General features: G+C 40.7%; 1 protein-coding gene and 1 long non-coding RNA gene across 7 annotated transcripts in view; one reads left to right on the top strand and one right to left on the bottom strand.

The window, feature by feature from the left end:
* LOC309645412 overlaps positions 1-18,057 on the bottom strand; it is a 280,748-nt gene that overhangs the window by 257,818 nt on the left and 4,873 nt on the right. The gene's annotated exons all lie outside the window — the stretch shown is intronic.
* The window catches only part of RALGAPB (Ral GTPase activating protein non-catalytic subunit beta), a 105,605-nt gene continuing 91,930 nt past the window's right edge, over positions 4,383-18,057 (top strand). For 2 of the 6 annotated variants that reach the window (XM_082430068.1, XM_082430064.1), the window contains exon 1: positions 4,383-4,662. The gene's annotated coding sequence lies outside the window, so the exon portion shown is untranslated. Of the gene's footprint in view, positions 4,663-8,458; positions 8,621-18,057 lie in introns of all 6 variants that reach the window. The other 4 variants (XM_082430070.1, XM_082430069.1, XM_082430066.1 and 1 more) reach the window with 3 other exon arrangements.

Below are 18,057 nucleotides of genomic sequence, written 5' to 3'. Positions count from 1 at the left end.
AGAAAAGAAATGGGGAATGAGACCCACCGGGGATGGACATGGTCTGGGACGGGGTAGCTGTTCCTGGACGGCACCTCTGGCCAGCCCCAACCACTGAAGTGAGACTTAGAAGATTTCAAGGTAGAAATTTCTGGCCAACAGGACCCACATGGGGCTTGGTCTGGATTGGGGCACCTGGCCAAGATGTCATTGGTGGTCTTGGAGGGGCACTCAGAAAATTTTGGGGAATACCAATCCAAAATGCAGTACCACTTGAGGCACAAGGTCTGGGGCAGGGGACCTCTTACCTAGATCTAATGATATTTTCTACCTCTACCACTGGATATTATTCAGTAAGACTTAACGGTCCAGCAAGAAACTGGGTTCAACGCTGAGCCAATGAATCTTCCAACCACCCACCCATCCATCCAACAAATGTTCGTTGAGCACATAACACTGTGCTAGTGTTGCGTTAGGTTCAGGAGAAATAGAAGTGGATCTTCTTAACCATTATCCACACCAAGCTAGTTCTGTACAACTGAAAAAGGAAGAAAAGGAAAAAAAAACTGGCTACAGATGACATACCTCTCATACATCTGTTCAGTTAAACACTTTTCTCAATTACGGCTTTTGAAAACTGTTCCAGTTACTATGGTTCCACACAATTTACCCCAAAACTTAGTGGCTTAAAACAATGACAATATTTATTTTGCTCATGAATCTGCTCTTTGGGCTGGGGTTATCTTGTCTCTGCTTTGCTTGCTTTCAGGTGAGTTGGCTTGAAGCCTGGGGACTGGAATCATCTGAAGCCTTCCTTACTCACATGTCTGGCCATTGGTGTTGTCAGCTGAGACAGGTTGTCTCAGGTTGTCAGCTGGAACATCTCCACATGCTCTCTTCATGTGGTCTGAGCTTCCTCCCAGTATGGTGACTGGGTACTGAGGGTGAGCATTGCAAAAGTGGGTAAGCCAGGTGGAAGCTGAATCCTCTTTATGACCTAGCCCCAGAAGTCACCAAGCATTACTTCTGCCCTATTGGCCAGAACAGTCACAGCAGCCAACCAGACTCAAGGAGAGGGACTATGGATCCATCTCTCAGTGGCAAGATGTTGGTTACATTGTAAGAAGAACTGGGGGATGGATTATATATATTGGTGAGGTCAATTCAGGAAAAAGGTGCCACATAAGGCTGATACAACTGCTCCATTTTTTTTCCTTTTTCAAATGCAATACCTTTTAATACACAGTAATTAAGTACATGATACAAAGTGATTATTCTGACAGTACAGTTTCAGATGAAGACAATTCCCCAATTCATTCTACTTTTATAGTTAGAATTTACGATGTAGAACAGATTTGAATTGTGCCCTGTTTGGAGAATCCAAATGTTTTATTCTGTATAGCATTTCATATGTCTCTTCAGTCCATTGTGCATGCACACTTTTCGCATATGTTTCAAAGTGTTCTGATGTTTAATTTTCCCTCAAGGTGTTTTGTGTGTGTTATAACTTTATTTTTATGTTGGTTTAAGAGAAACCCTGAAAAATTTTTTTTAAATTGTAAAAGAAAAAGATGCAGAAATATAATATCACCTTTAAAAAATGACTGCTCACTTGTATCTTTCCTCCACCCACGACCCCTCACCTAATATTAAATCTTGTCTTCTTGGTCAGTACATTAGTCCTTATACGTTACATTTTTATGTAGAAGCCACATTCTTTTTTTTTAGCATTTTATTTTATATTGGAGTATAGTTGATTAACAGTGTTGTGCTATTTTCAGGTTTACAGCAAAGTGATTCAGTTTCATTTATTTATTTATCTTTTGGCCACACCGTGTGGCCTGTGGGATCTTAGTTCCCCGACCGAGGATCGAACCCGTGCCCCCTGCATTGGGAGCACAGAGTCTTAACCACTGGACCGCCAGGGAAGTCCCACAAAGTGATTCAGTTACACGTATACATGTATCTATTCTTTTTCAAATTCTTTTCCCATTTAGGTTGTTACATATTATTGAGCAGAGCTCCCTGAGCTATACAGTAGGTCCTTGTTGGTTATCCATTTTAAATATAGCAGTGTGTACATATCAATCCCAAACCCCCTAACTATCCTTCCCCCCACCCCCGTAGAAGCCATATTCTTAATTTAAAATTATTTATTTATTGCTTATATGATTTTTGTTTCCATTGTTCCATTGCTACATTTTTGTCTGTTAAAAATATTTAGGTGTCTTAGGTTGGAATTGAACACCTATCTTTTTCCCATTAAAATTAATGGAAGGGCTTCCCTGGTGGTGCAGTGGTTGAGAATCCGCCTGCCAATGCAGGGGACACGGGTTCGAGCCCTGGTCCGGGAAGATCCCACATGCCGCGGAGCAACTAAGCCCGTGTGCCACAACTACTGAGCCTGTGCACTAGAGCCCATGAGCCACAACTACTGAGCCCACTTGCTACAACTACTGAAGCCCAAGCGCCTAGAGCCCGTGCTGCGCGACAAGAGAAGCCACCACAATGAGAAGCCTGCGCACCGCAACAAAGAGTAGCCCCCGCTCTCTGCAACTAGAGAAAGCCTGCGCACAGCAACGAAGACCCAATGCAGCCAAAAATAAATAAATTAAATAAATAAAAATTTAAAAAATTAATGGAAATATATATTTTTTTCATTTATCAGCTTTTCACTTAGAGGCAGAATTTTCAGCAATGAATTAAAGTCATCAGGTGGGAGATAGATGTACTTTCATCATCTCCCTAAAAGCTTTGTCAGCCTCCCAGTCCTCTGTGTCTGTCATTTTTCCAGTTCCCATCACCCATTGCTCTTCTAAGCCATCACCTCCATTATCAGCTCCTTACCTGTCTGATACATTACAGATGTTCCATATTTATTACGTTAGGAATGAGTCTGGTTGAAAGTAACAGGTAACTTGACAAACTGTGGTCTAAAAAATATTTTTTTCCCCCTCATAAAACAGGAAGGCAGTACAGGGTTTGCGCAGCTACTTGAGTATGTCCTAAAGTACCAGGCTTCTTTTGTCCTTTTATTTTATCTTCCTTAGCACAATCCTCCTCATGGTCTCAAGATGATTGTTGCACCTCCTGGTGTTGTGCCTTAGTTCCAAGCATGAAGTAGGGGAAGGGTGAAGGTCACAAACTTCTCCAAAGAGTTCCTTTTTATTCTGGAAGGGAAGCTGTCCCTTGGGACTGCTGCCTACATCTTATTGGCCAGGACTTTGTCTTATTGCCACTTGTAGCTGCAAGGGAAGTTGGGAACTGTGTGCTTTGCTTTCCAGCCTCTGTAGTTTGGAAAGGCAAGGGATAAGTGGTTGGAATAAATATTGAGAGCCTCTTACAACATGTGCCACACTGCGTTTAATCGAAATGTATTGCTTCGATCCACAAAGTATCCTGGATATAGCCTGTTCTTGTCCTGGAACAGTCTTCCTTTTCTCTCCTCTAGTTACTTTCCTGGGTATGTATGTGTGTGTGTGTGGGAGGAGACAAAATATTGAGGAAACACTCTTTTTTTTTTTTTTTCCGTGAAGATACCAGCTCCCTTGTCTCTCCTTCCTCCATGGTCTCTTCTAACTGAGGGTAAGGAGGACGAGTCAGCATCTTCTTTGCTCCATTCTGCTCTTTTCACACACCGTGACTTCAGCACTTCTACCCTGATCCCTTCCTCTCTGAATATCAAGGGGAGTCTCAAGGCCAGGTTCTCCCTCCTCTTCTTTCTCAGCCCAAGTTTCCTCCTTTACACTCCCAAGGGACTTGAGCTGTATCTCTCTAATGGTATTTATCATTTTCTTCGTTGAAGCTGAAACCAAATGATTGGAAGTGGTACTGTTTACGAAATGTGTGGTGCATTGTAGGTGCTCAAACCGGTAGCTCTTGCTATTATTACTACTATGAATAATGTCTTATCGCCTATATCAGACTCAGCTCCTTAATGACAGGCTCTGAATCTGATGTCCGATTCATCTTTGTGACACACATCTGGCCTGGAATTGAACATTGCTCATAATGCTATCAATATAACGGGGGGGGGGGTAAAGGACAACATTTCAAAGGAAGGGTGCTGTAATGGTGTGAGAAATTCCTAGAACCTGAGTGGGAGCCAGAATCTTGCAGAGAAGACCCTTACTCCGTCCGTATCAAAAACACGCAGAATCCCAACTATTTCGTAGGGAAGCATGTGGACCGCCTCCACGCCTGTATTGCGATGAGGTAGGAGCGTCCGTCACCTTATCCCTCCTGCTCCTCCGGAAAGGGAGGCGGGACTATACCCCGCGCGCGGCGATCTGGGATAGCTGCGCACGCGCAGCTTCCGGCTCCGTGTCTGGGGAATTATTTGACGCCGCCGCTTCGGCCCCCCACACAAGTCTCAGATCAGGCGCGCCGCGCACGCGCAGTGATCCACTAGGCTCGGGGAGTTATTTGACGCTGCCGCCCCTGGCAGTCGGAAGTTGCCTGAGCAGAGCCCAGCCGGCCGGCCCGAGTGGCCTTCGTCGACCCGGGCGCCCTGGGAGAGTCGCTGACGGGTGGACGGAGCGACCGCCTGAGGACAGCCGGCCGGGGCAGCGAAAGCGCCGGGCCTATGGCGCGGGTGGCGTGAGGCGGAAGGCCGAGTGCGGCCGGCGGCGGCGGCGGCGGCGGCGCCCGCCCCAGCAATGCGGGCCCCGCCCGTCGCCTCAGGTAACCGGGCGGCCCTCCCCGTCGCGACCGGACCCTCCCTTCTCCTCCCCTCCGGGTGGTCTAGGGATGGCTAAGCCTTGTTTCTCGGCCCCGGTGGCTCCAAGGGCCCTTCGGAAGCGCATCTCATTTTGGGGGGGACCCACGGGGTCCGGGGGAGCTTGGCCGTGGAGTCGGCGGCTTCTGTCGGGTCTTTTCAAACCCGGGGTGGCCCTTGAGAGCTGCCCCGGCCGGGCGAAGCTCTTTCCTGGCAGCCTGGGGGAGGGGGCGGGTCTGGAGCGGAGCTAGACAACTCTGGCGAAGAATCTGGTCCAGCAGCAAGGTTGGTCGAGTGGCTGTCTCCCTGTGGGGACGATGCTGCCCATTGCACGGTGACTGTCGGACGAGGAAGAGTTAATAATGAGAATAAACAGCTAGCCCTTGTTAAGCGCTTACTGTACGCCGGCCATTGTGCCAGACCATTACGTTCACCCCATCTAACTTCACAGCAACCCGGTAAGGGAGAATGATTATCCCCATCTTACTGACGAGGCAACTGAGGCCCTGAATGGTTAGGTGACTTCCTTGCCCAAGGTCACGGAGCTGGTAAATTTGACTCGAGATTCAAGTTCTTAACAATTAGGTCAGTGGCTCTCCAACTTCGCTGCACGTAGAAATCACCTGGGGCAGCTTTTAAAGATTCCTGATGCCCAGGTAGCAGAGCCAGGCCAATTAAATCACCGTATTTGGGAGTGGGGTCGGTGGGGGAAGCCAGACAGCAGTATTTCTTAAAGATCCCCACATGAATTCAGTGTGCAGCAAAGTTTGGGAACTGCTACCATAGATAATTATGCATCTCAGTAAAAACGTTTCGGTGTTTCTCCAGTTTAAGTGTGTAAGAGAATTTTCTGGGAGTTTGTTTAAAATGCAGTTTCCACCCGCAGAGATCTTTTCATTAGGCCCACGGACTACTACACCTTGTGAGAGCCTGTTGGGGGTCGGAAGTAACTTTCTCTGCAGGATTTGTGAGTCAGCTGGACCTTTTAAAGTGCGTGCATCTCATACAAAACTGTTAGTTTGCAATTTTCCTGGATACACAGTACTCGTGGTTACAGCATCTCTGATCTCTGGGTCTTGTTTGAATATGCTGTTCTCTGCCTAGTCTGTCCTCTGTGCTTTCTCCCTGCTCCGCCCAGACACACACACTTCTGCTGTTTCTTACACACATGCACGTAGTCTTTTCTTCCCATCTCTGGCTGTGTAACTCCCAGCATTCAAGAAGCCTCTGTGACCCTCACACCTCTCACTCCCAACCACCTTGGGTCTTTCCTGTTTGCTCTTTAGCATCGTCATAATGGAATTTACCAGTGATTTTTCTGTGTTGTATTTATGTCTGTTTTATTAGATTGTGAGCGACTTGAACCATGTTTCCTCATCTCTGTATTCCTCCCAGTTCTTTGACATACAGACTCACAAAAGTTTTACTGAATGGAATGTTTGTGTCCCTTTTATGTCACAGACTGCATGCTGCAAACCGATTCTTCTCTATTTCCAGTTTTGCAAAAGGTGTTTGGTAGTTCTTGCTCTACAGAGTTTTGTTCTTTTTGCTTGAAAATACTCTAGTTAGATCTGTTAACTTTTCCATCCAGCAGTTAAATAAACACATTGAGTTCTTACAACTGGTGAGACACTAGGGAAGACTAACTATGTGCAGTCAACATTGGTTGATTTTTAATATCTAGTTTTATCACAGTCAGATACAATCAGTTCTGTAGTGGAAACCCTTTTATTGCCCTTAGGCCTTTGCGTGTGTTCCCTACTAAACACTGTGCTGTCCAAACTAGTGTTTAGTTGTCATCCACTAAATGTTGTTACCTTTCTGGTACTTGGTAAATACTAGTAGATGGAAATGCTGTTGGTAGTAGTTCATCCTGTTACCAGGAGAGATGACTTAAGAAGTACTTAGATTAAAACCTTGATGTCAGAGGAATTGACAAACTTAGTATATATTTATTACAGAATGCCTGAACTGCTGTTGCCCAGCATATTTACAAATTATAAAGGAAGGCAGCCCGGTAATTCAGATTATATTTGTTCTTGGCTGGTCTTAAAACCATGTAAGGTTTATAAAAGTGAGTGAGTGAGTATGTGTGTGAAGGTCATTATGAAGAGGTTTTTGGACAATAAAGTTTTTTATAGTAGTTAAATATGGTAAAGTATGTGGACTGAATAAGAAACACATTTCACGTAATGACATTCTTTACATCATACCGATTGTTATAGAAAGAGTTTTCTTGGTTCTGTTTTGTACTGTTTACTCAAATTTTAGGCTAAGGCTAATGTAGAAACTGATGGGATAATTTATGTTAAATTCAGATACTCAAGAAACTTGCCCTTGTTTCTCGGATCAGATATGGGCAGAGTATCCAGTTCTGGCCTCAGCACATGGAAGAAACTCAATCTTCAAGCCTGAGGTTTAAGTCTCTAGTTTGATCCCCCAGAAAAGGTGAAAAACTACGCCTGCTCAGTTAAAGACCAAAAATGACTCTAATCATGATAGCCTGAGACCTAGAAATGGATTCTTTTTAATTTGAGGTACCCATCAGTGTTAGCGGATGTGTTCCCTGACATGTGTAAAGGCCTTTTCGATAGAATACATGATTTTCTTTGGTGCAAGACGATTAAACGTTTTAGAATTAAGGTACATGGAGTTTAAGCTTTAGATGCAGAAAATAGGTAACTTGCCCAAGACTACTTGGTTGGCTGTAGCACATCTAAGAATAGAATGCAGGTCTCCTTCCTCTGGACTCAGTATCCCCTTCCACCCTCATGCCCCTCATGTGAGAGGATGTCTTGTTTCTTGTTGTTGTTGTTGTGTGTGTGTGTGTGTGTGTGTGTGTGTGTGTGTGTTGGGGATGGGGGAAGTGGACAGAGTAGTCTGCTATGTTTGCGATATTAAGTTAGATATATAATGAGTGCTTGTAGTATGACATGTACTTTGCTATATAAACTGGGGATACTAAGATAAATAAGACACAACCCCTTTCCTTCAGGAATCTATAGTCTAGTCAGGGTTGTAGTAAAAGTAAAAGTATAGTATCTAAGGCACCTCTGTCAAATAGAAATTTCTGCAGTGATGGAACTGTTCTATATCTGCACTGTCCAGTATGGTAGCAGTTAACCACATGTGATATTGAGGACTTGAAATGTGACTAGTTTACCTTAGGAACTGAATTTATAATTTAATTTAAATTTAAGTAATATGTGGTTATGGCTGCTGTGTTAGAGCAAGTCTGGGGCATAAAAGATGAGAACTGTGGTGGGGGTGGGAGCAGGCAGGGTATCCATACTTTTTTGGACAGATTAGCAAAAACTACCTGTTTTCACTTTTGGGGAGGAATGCAGGCAGAATCTGTCTCCCTTTCTTGTAATTCAGGTGTTTGATAGGATCCTTAACAGAATCTGGTGCACAGGTGAATACATTCCTTTTTGGCCAAGCTTGATTGATATTTGCCTTGGGGGTCAATAGGACTACAACAGAAATATGAAATATGTTCCTTTTGCCTTTATTAGTTGTAAAGGTTATATGGATGACCTTGAATGCACTTATGCACCTTAAAATCCAGCATTTATTTACTCAGTTCATTTATTCAGTGTTTTGGCACCCTGTACCCTATTTTTCCTAAGAGAAACAAGGCATGCCTGATAGTGTGTACCTTGCATTTGTACAGCTCAAAGTATGTTGACTTACGTTGTTTTATTTGATCCTTTTCCCAAGTCACTTTAGCTAGGTACTGCAGGTATTCTCCCTGTTTTACAGGTGAGGAAACTATGACAAAGAAATGCCAAGTGACTTGTCCAAGGTCATATGGTGAGGTACGGAGTCAGAACAAAAGAAGGAGCATTGGACTTCGAGGCAAGAGGTGGAGTTTCTTGTCCCAGCTCTACTGTTACTTGATGTGACCCTGAGCAAGTTGTAGAGGCTAGTGACATCTGTCTTGCTTAAATTTCTAGGCTTGTTATTGAACTGAAATGAAGTAACATGTGAAAGCTCTTTGAAAATGATCAATTATGCGAAGGTACATTGTTATCAAGCAAGATCTGCAATAGTTTTTCTGTTGTAGGATGCCACCTTCGTAACTCATCACGTCAGTTACCATGTTGAATACTGCTGTAACATGGATTTATTTATCATGGATTTCTCTTGTCTTCTTCACTATGAAACTTTCTCTTGGGCAGCCATTGTGTCCTATTCATACCTGCCTCCCTACATGTTAGGACAATACCTGACACATAGCAGGTGTTTAATAAATGTTTGTTTAATGAAATGACTGATGTACAAATTTACAAAGTTAAAAAAAACTGTTCTCTGTAATTAGATTTGAAGCTCCTTGGGAGCAAGGATGATGTTTATTCATTATTATAGTCCCTGTGTTTGGTGTATAGAAGGCATGTAATAAATATTGGCTGAGTTAATTGATGTAATTAATGCCAAGCTGTGGTCTTAGTGTGTCTACCACTGTATTGATCATTTTGGTAGTTTGTCAATTAGACCAAACCTTCATGTTACTTTGTGGTAGTACCTACAAGTCATAAACTGTTACCCAGCACACAGTGACCTGATAGCAGAAACATACAGAGATTACCTAGAAAATGGATACATGCAGAGTTGGGAAGGAGATTAAGTGATCTGCAGGGTAGCACTGTCATCTTTGCTTTCCTCCTATCACTTCTGAAGTTTGAAAGTGGAGACTTCTCTGCTCGCAGCTCAAGTTGATAGCCAACAGAGCCTAGCTGGGAAGGAGACTCATACGATCCTAACACAGCAGTCAAAGCCCTCAACCGTCTGACTTCAGTATCTCACCACAGTGCCCAACCCTCCCTGCAATGTTCCCATCCTTCCTGCCCTCCCCTTCCTCAATATATTAGAGACACTGGAGTCTGCTTTCCTGCTGTCCCTTCAGCCTGTCTTAGATACTTCAGTCAAATTTCCTTAATAGGAATTCAGTTCCTGTTGTATTATTCCTATGATAAAGTTAAACTTTCTCTCATTCTCTGCCCTCAGTTTTTACTAAGTTAATTTCAAATCTCCAATCTGAGGATTCATAGTATTCTTCCTCCATAAGAGCTATCGTTTGTTGATTGCTTACTATGGACTAGATAGGACATGTTCCAAACATCTTGCATGTCTTGATTCTCTAATCACAACTCCAGAGTAGGCTGTTATCCTACTGTTATCTCCATTTAACAGATGAGGATGCTCAGGCACAGAGGTAGAGCAACTTCTGCAGGATTTTCCAACTTGCAGGTGGTGGAACTGGGATTTGAATCTAAGAAGTCTAGTTCCAGAGTCCTGGCTCTTAACCAGTCTCCTGTTTGTTTCCATGCTTCTCATCTCTGTGTTTAATGTCTACATTATAGTATATAGAGTTAATATGCCCTAATTGCGAAGGTATTCCATTATTGATGGACAGTTAAATTCTGATCACTTCCCCATCTTATGTGCAATACTACAGTGAATGAATGCCTTGTGCATTTTTCTATTGAGTTGTTTATCATGATAAATTAAGTGGTATTACTGGGTCAAAGCACCTGATATTACTATGTCTCCCACTATGTATTGGCAAAACATTCGTGCTATCCTTGGGTGAATGGTTAGAAAAATGGCATTAGCCTGAGGTGCCTTACAAGTGTGTCAATTTATCGGCAGGATAGAGCTACAAACAATTCCATGGCAAGTGAACTAGGCAGTCAGGGCTCAGCAGGGTTTTGCCATGGTGCTATCCTGAAAGGTTGATGCACATATGAACATCTTTGCCCGGGAGGACCTAGGCTGTGAATCAATTCTGGTTCTTGAAACTACAGATGTTCTCTGAGATCTCTGGGTTGCTTTGGACTGCCTGAGCTGCAACAGCAAGAGGAGGTTCTTATTTGTGTGTTTAAGACTAGGCTGGCCACTGACAAAACTGGACCCAACAGGACTTACCCTGCCAAATCTGTGACAGTACACTCTGCCCTCATCTTTTTTTTTTTTTTTTTCCTAACAGCAACAAACATGAAACAAAATGAAGTTATAGGACTTCCATAGTTGGGTTATAAGCCCAGACCCTGGAGCAGAGGTGGGATAGGGTGACTTTCAGGGCAGCAATGGCTCATTCATAGTGTATGCCTCCCTACCTTGCCTCCACAAGAATCATGCTAATTCAGTTACCAAAACTAGCATATGCCTTTATCTTTGATCAGAGGCGTAAGTTGACCCATAGATGAGTTCTTCTTAGCTTACATCCTGTTTTGTTTTTTTTTTAAACTTGAATTAGTTGCCAACATTTAAAGAGTGGACTTCACAGAGATGTCCAGATTTTCTGTGTCTCTTGAAAAACTGGATTATCAGGCAACACTGGGTCTACATTCCTTCAAGGTAATAGTTGGCTAGGGCTGAGTAGTGATTGTGTCCTTTAAAGAGAACCTTAATTCTCTAATTTGCCCCAATGTGCACCCTACCCACTTCACCCCATGTTTGGTTTCCTAGACTGGAGGTTTTCATCCTTCCCAGACCTAATGACCGCTTCACTATCCTGAAATTAACAGATAATATATAACCTACCAACACGTAGAATTTTTAAAAAATCTTTGAAACTAACAGTAACAAATGAAAACCATAAATTACTATCCTTCCAATAAAATTGGTATTTCGGTAAAAATGCTCAGGTAGAGCTATACTAGAGGACATAACAAAGTGGTCAGATGCTTGTGTCTACTTATAACTTGAGAAGTAAGACAGTAATATGGCACTTTATATTTGACATTTTGAAATAAGGGCTAAGTAAGTAGCATGTAGTTCTTGTGATTGTGTTCCTGACAGCAGTGTGTGGTATTAGCAACTCAGACACCACAAAAGGTATGGCCTTAGGTGATGTGATTGTTCTGAAATGGTGAACAATTCTTGGTATGGTTAAGGTTCCAAACATAAAAAAGTTGAATCTTTCCTCGGTTTGCATGGTGAATTGTGTTACTGGAAAATTAAGTGTATATTAAAATAGCACAAAATATTTTGTATTTATGAGTAAAATGAAGTTAGATTTTTAGCCTTAGACAATTAAGAACAGAATGATTTTCTGGCAGACATTAGAAAGTCAGGTGAAATGTAGCAAAATTATTCATTGTGCAGGACTGTCACCTGTGTTACAGGATGTCTAGATATCCTGGATCTGCCCATAAATACCATAAATACCAGTAACATGCCCCAATCATTGCGTTAACCAAAAGTGCACTTAATATTTCCAAAATACCCTGGGGGGAGTAGTCTTTTTTTTTTTTTTTAATTGAAAATCATTGCCCTAAACTCTTGAGTGTGTCCTGTTGGCCTTACCTCCTAAATCAGAGTGAGTTTTTATCACTCATTTTGCTAGTTTAATATTTACAAAATGATGCCTTAGTTACTTTACTTTGTGTTTCTTTGATTTTTTTTTAATGTTTGTTTCCAATGTTTATTTTCTCTTCATTGTTTAATTTGCCTGTGCAGTTGGCCCTTTCTGTTGGTGGGTTCTGCATTTGCAGATTCAACCAACCATGAATCAAAGATACTTGGGGAAAAAAAATCCAGAAAGTTCCAAAAAGAAAAACCTGAATTTGCTCTATGTAGGCAGCTATTTACACAGCATTTGTATTGTACTTACAACTATTTACATAGCATTTACATTGTATTAGGTATTATAAGTAATCTAGAGATGATTTACAGTATATGGGAGGATGTGCATAGGTTATATGCCACATACTTTTATATAAGGGACTTGAGCATCTGTGATTTTGGTATTGTCGGAGGGTCCTCGAACCAGTCCCCCATGGATACCAAGGGACAACTGTAATTATAAGGTACATCTTTGTCTTATTATTTTTTGTCTTTTATGCATTTTGTTGAAATTTAGCAGCTGTATTTTTCTATTACATGCGTTAAATATTTTAGTTCAACTTTTTCTCTCTCTCGGTCTTAGTTGCAGTACGTGGGATCTTTAGTTGGGGCACGTGGGGTCTTTAGTTGCGGCATGCGGACTTCTTAGTTGCGGCATGCATGCAGGATCTGATTCCTGGACCGGGGTTTGAAACCAGGCCCCCTGCATTGGGAGCGCAGAGTCTTACCCACTGGGCCACCAGGGAAGTCCCTACCTTACATGTTTCTTAAAGCATTTATTTCATTTTCTTCCATGTAATCATTTAAACATTAATAGATTTGAAGAATTTAAATTTCTTACATTTAAAAACTTTTTAAAAATTTTAAGAAGAATTTAAGAGCTATTAATCCTGTTTTGATTGGTCTTTCATAGTGTTTTTTCAAGAAAGATACTCCTGTCTTCAGAATTGGGAAGGGTGGTAGCTGTTTCTTAAAAATGCAAATTCCCAGGCCCTAACCCAAACCTACAGAATTGAGCTTTTTAGGGATGGAGTTTTGAAATCTACATTTTAAACCAGAGGGCCCCCCCCCCTCAATGATTCTTATGTATACAGTGGAGTTTGAGAGCTAGCTTGTCTTTTTTTTTTTTTTTCTTAAAACATTTTTTTCCCTCTAACAATGTATTATCCGAAATGGCCGCTGAATATTATTTAAATATTCCTTGAATATTTGAAAACCATCCAACTACTTTTTTTATACTAATAAATAGCTTAAAGCAAATGGACATTTTCAATTTTTATATGTATACAACATGCAAAATTTTGGACTTCCTTCAGTGGCATAAAGGGAACACCTTCTAACATCTTCCTTTTTCCCATTGATAAACCTTGGCATTCTGAAACATTCAGTATTCACTGTGTGCCAAGGACTTCTCAAAGATTCAGGAAGTGAGGTTTCCCCTCAAAAAAGGTTGACACAGTTGTGGTGAAGATATCTTTACAAAGCTAATGAATAACCAAATGTGAAGCTTAATATGAATAGCCTGTAGGCACTCAGAGCTGGTGAAGAGGGGTGATGGGAGGAGTCAAAAAAAGTTTTACCAAAGAGGACATTTGAGCTGTGCTATGAAGTGTGAAGACTTCATAAGGTGGATAGAGGTGGGGAACAGCATGAGCAGTAATATAGGGTATGAACAAACTTGTCGGTTTTGAGCAATCATCAGTAGTACTTTGGGTCATAGCTTGGAGGATGGGGTGGGAAAGTGGCCGTAGAAGATAAAACTGGGAATGTGGATAAGCAATTTTAATTAGAATTTTAGCAAGGTTTTTTTCTTTAATTGGATAAAATCATCTTAAATTTTATATAAAAGAGTAAATGCCTGAAAATAACTGATAAAGTTTTGAAAAAGAGTAGTCAAAGTAAAGGGGGCTTCCTTTTCAGATGTTAAAACATTCTGTAAAGTCACTGAATTTAAATCATTATGGCTGGACTTCCCTGGTGGCGTAGTGGTTAAGAATCTGCCAGTGCAGGGGACGTGGGTTCTAACCCAGGTCCGGGAAGATCCCACATGCTGCAGAGCAACCAAGCCCGTGTGCCGCAACTACTGAGGCTGCACTCTACAGCCCACGAGCCACAACTACGGAGCCTGCGTGCCACAACTACTGAAGCCCGTGCGCCTAGATCCCGTGCTCCGCAACAAGAGAAGCCACCGCAATGAGAAGCCTGTGCACCGTAACGAAGAGTAGCCCCCGCTCGACACAACTAGAGAAAGCCCGCACGCAGCAACAAAGACCCAATGCAGCCAAAAATAAAAATAAATAAATTAATTTTTAAAAATCGTTATGGCATTAGTATAAGAATAGACAAATAGTTGAACTGAACAGATTTGTAAATAGATTCCTATATAAATGAGAGTTTAATATATGACAAAATTGGTATTTCAGGTCAGTGGGAAGGGGCGTACTTTTATTTTTTTGTTTTTTGGCTGCATTGGGTCTTCGTTGCTGTGCATGGGCTTTCTCTAGTTGCGGCGAGTGGGGTCTACTCTTCATTGAGGTGCGTGGGTTTCTCATTGCGGTGGCTTCTCTTGTTGTGGAACACGGGCTCTAGGTGCATGGGCTTCAGTAGTTGCAGCATGCAGTCTCAGTAGTTGCAGTGCATGGGCTTAGTTGCAAGGATGTGTTTTTAATAGATGATGTTGACACAACTTACTATACATCTCTAAGAAAATAAAATTGGATCTTTCCTATACCACTTGTAGAAGTAAATTCCAGATGATATAAAACTTAAATGTGAAGAATTAATTATCTTGCATGGAAATCTAGTAACTACATTATACACTTCAGGGTTATGTCTTTAAACTTCTGGACCTAGACGCATAGTAAGTATTTTATGTATTTTACATTATGACCCAGAACATATGCATATATAAAAAATGAAACAAGTCTCAGAACATTGCTTACCTTTACTGTGTGTGGTGCCTTTATTGTATATTCTATTCCATATAATTAAAAAGTATTAGATATTTCATTTATTTTATGACCCACAGTTTGAAAAACACTGATACAGGGGATAGGAGGGAGAAATCACCTAAGCCAGACTCAAAACTAGAAGTTATAAAATAAAAAAAAAATATTTGGCTAGAATAATGAAATTTCACTTCATACCTACTAAATTGGCAAATAAATAAATATGTAAATAAATCTGATTCTTGGCAAAAGATTGGGAGTGAGAGGAGGGAAGGGCTCTCATCCATTCCTAATGTAAATGGGAGTTGTTACAGCTTTTTGGGAATCTATCTGGCAAGACCTATTAACATTAAAAATACATATACTCCTTGATCCAATGGTTTCACTCTTGGAAACTTGTTCCATAGAAATTAAAAGGCCACTACTGAAGGATATATAAGCAAGCATATTTATTGCATCATTATTTCCTGGTGACAAGATATGGGAAATGAAGTAAATGTAAATCATTGGGAGACTGAATAAATTGTATCATATCATGGAATATTACACAGCCATTAAAAAGAATCTTATTGGAAGGATATTCATAAGGTACTGGTGAATGGAAAAAAGATGTAGAAGAGTATATAGTCCCTAGCTATGTGTGTATATAAATTATTTTAATATGATTGATTTAGGGTGGAGCAAAATACACAAGGAAGTGTTAGGTTGGTTAAATGGATTATCTATTCAGGGAAGTGAATTATTTGGATAGGGAATGAAGACAAATATAAAGGGTAAAAAATCACACTAAAAACAAAAAACCTTGTAGTATAATGTTCTTGCGCATTTATTGAAGAGATTATAGTGTGTGTATATATATTATACTATATACTATATGTATATGTGTGTGTGTGTGTGTGCGTTTATATATATGTTTATAAAAAAAAGGTGAGAAAAAATATTGTGTGGGTATAAGTTATCCTCTGATGAGAATGGCAACCTATCAGAGTCTCCCCTTTTTACCCTTCCATTTTTTTTTTAATTCTTATTAGTCATCAGTTTTATACACATCAGTGTATACATGTCATTCCCAATCGCCGAATTCATCACACCACCACCCCCACCATCCCCATGGCTTTCCTGCCTTGGTGTCCATACGTTTGTTCTCTACATCTGTGTCTCAAATTCTGCCCTGCAAACCAGTTCATCTGTCCCATTTTTCTAGGTTCCACATATATGCGTTAATATACGATATTTGTTTTTCTCTTTCTGACTTACTTCACTCTGTATGACAGTCTCTAGATCCATCCACGTCTCAACAAATGACCCAATTTCGTTCCTTTTTATGGCTGAGTAATATTCCATTGTATATATGTACCACATCTTCTTTATCCATTCATCTGTCGATGGGCATTTAGGTTGCTTCCATGACCTGGCTATTGTAAATAGTGCTGTATTGAACATTGGGGTGCATGTGTCTTTTTGAATTATGGTTTTCTCAGGGTATATGCCCAGTAGTGGGATTGCTGGATCATATGGTAATTCTATTTTTAGTTTTTTAAGGAACCTCCATACTGTTCTCCATAGTGGCTGTATCAATTTACATTCCCACCAACAGTGCAAGAGGGTTCCCTTTTCTCCACACCCTCTCCAGCATTTGTTGTTTCTAGATTTTCTGATGATGCCCATTCTAACTGGTGTGAGATGATACCTCATTGTAGTTTTGATTTGCATTTCTCTAATAATTAGTGATGTTGAGCAGCTTTTCATGTGCTTCTTGGCCATCTGTATATCTTCTTTGGAGAAATGTCTATTTAGGTCTTCTGTCCATTTTTGGATTGGGTTATTTGTTTCTTTAATATTGAGCTGCATGAGCTGTTTATATATTTTGGAGATTTATCCTTTGTCCGTTGATTCGTTTGCAAATATTTTCTCCCATTCTGAGGGTTGTCTTTTCGTCTTGTTTATGGTTTCCTTTGCTGTGCAAAAGCTTTTAAGTTTCATTAGGTCCCATTTGTTTATTTTTGTTTTTATTTCCATTACTGTAGGAGGTGGATCAAAAAAGATCTTGCTGTGATTTATGTCAAAGAGTGTTCTTCCTAAGTTTTCCTCTAAGAGTTTTATAGTGTCCAGTCTTACATTTAGGTCTCGAATCCATTTTGAGTTTATTTTTGTGTATGGTGTTAGGGAATGTTCTAATTTCATTCTTTTACATGTAGCTGTCCAGTTTTCCCAGCACCACTTATTGAAGAGACTGTCTTTTCTCCATTGTATATCCTTGCCTCCTTTGTCATAGATTAGTTGACCATAGGTGCGTGGGTTTATCTCTGGGCTTTCTATCTTGTTCCATTGATCTATGTTTCTGTTTTTGTGCCAGTACCATATTGTCTTGATGACTGTAGCTTTGTAGTAGAGTTTGAAGTCAGGGAGTCTGATTCCTCCAGCTCTGTTTTTTTCCCTCAAGACTGCTTTGGCTATTCGGGGTCTTTTGTGTCTCCATACAAATTATAAGATTTTTTGTTCTAGTTCTGTAAAAAATGCCATTGGTAATTTGATAGGGATTGCATTGAATCTGTAGATTGCTTTGAGTAGTATAGTCATTTTCACAATATTGATTCTTCCAAACCAAGAACATGGTATATCTCTCCATCTCTTGGTATCATCTTTAATTTCTTTCATCAGTGTCTTATGGTTTTTTGCATACCGGTCTTTTGTCTCCCTAGGTAGGTTTATTCCTAGGTATTTTATTCTTTTTGTTGCAATGGTAAATGGGAGTGTTTCCTTAATTTCTCTTTCAGATTTTTCATCATTAGTGTATAGGAATGCAAGAGATTTCTGTGCATTAATTTTGTATCCTGCAACTTTACCAGATTCATTGATTAGCTCTAGTAGTTTTCTGGTGGCATCTTTAGGATTCTCTATGTATAGTATCATGTCATCTGCAAAGAGTGACAGTTTCACTTCTTCCTTTCCAATTTATATTCCTTTTATTTCTTTTTCTTCTCTGATTGCCATGGCTAGGACTTCCAAAACTATGTTGAATAATAGTGGCGAGAGTGGACATCCTTGTCTTGTTCCTGATCT

The sequence above is a fragment of the Balaenoptera physalus genome (assembly GCF_965194825.1).
Source record: "Balaenoptera physalus genome assembly, chromosome: 16".
Taxonomy (NCBI): domain Eukaryota; kingdom Metazoa; phylum Chordata; class Mammalia; order Artiodactyla; family Balaenopteridae; genus Balaenoptera; species Balaenoptera physalus.
This window is presented reverse-complemented; position numbering and strand designations above follow the sequence as displayed.